General features: G+C 41.3%; 1 protein-coding gene across 1 annotated transcript in view; it reads left to right on the forward strand.

Annotated features, from left to right (window-relative positions):
• SLC10A1 (solute carrier family 10 (sodium/bile acid cotransporter), member 1) overlaps positions 1 to 883 on the forward strand; it is a 38,284-nt gene that overhangs the window by 32,075 nt on the left and 5,326 nt on the right. The window lies entirely within an intron of this gene.

Consider the following 883-nt stretch of genomic DNA (forward strand, 5'->3'; position numbering starts at 1 on the left):
TCCCCACTGGACCCTCATCATTTCCTTCACCTGTTCCCCCCACCGACCAAACTGTGCAGCTCTGCAGCTGCATCCTGGCCCATCCTCACCCTTCTTCCCCCAACCCTCACCTCCTTGAACCCCCAATATGTTTTTCCTAGTAAAAAAAAATAAATAAAAGAAAAGAAAAGGTATGGAGATAGGACACATCCCTGGCGTACAACCTTCCCAATTTTGAACCAGGCAGTGTTGCCCTGCTCTGTTGTGATGACTGCGTCATTAGTAGGTACTATAAATCCATCTCGTCTTATCCCTATTTTTCTTTTTTTCCTGGACTTTGGTCCTAATGATGATACTATGAGGTGTCAGCTGTTCTTATTGCACTTAAAGTTGAGCATATTGTTGTTGCTGGGTACCATGGAGCTGGAACCAACTCTTAACTGACCCTCCAATGAGTTTTCAAAGGCTAATCTTGTAAGAGGAGACTTCTCAATCATTCTCTCAAGGAGTTGGTGCCTTCAAAGTGCTTGTCTTTCAGTTGGCAGTGCAACTCTTTACCACTAGACGCTGTGGAACCCTATCATTGAATGAAGTTCACAAACATGGCTGCTATTTTAGGGGAAGAGTTCACTTAATAGGCCATGGTGTGAGAACATCAAGTATCCTACCTATACAGACTATATTTCAAGGGCATTTCTCCTTTATGGTCACAGGAAACAAATATCCAGGAGCCTAAATAAAAAATTATCATCCCATTTCAAATTCTGTAATTAAGAATATGTGGTGAGTGACAGGATAATATCCATACACATACAAGGAAGTCCAGTGAATACCACTATCATTCAAATATATGCACTAACAACTAGAGCCAAAGAGGAAGAAATAGAAGATTTCTACCAACTTT

The sequence above is a fragment of the Elephantulus edwardii genome, unplaced genomic scaffold, assembly GCF_000299155.1.
Source record: "Elephantulus edwardii isolate Elephantulus edwardi_28Jun2011 unplaced genomic scaffold, EleEdw1.0 scaffold00037, whole genome shotgun sequence".
NCBI classification, from domain to species: Eukaryota; Metazoa; Chordata; class Mammalia; order Macroscelidea; family Macroscelididae; genus Elephantulus; species Elephantulus edwardii.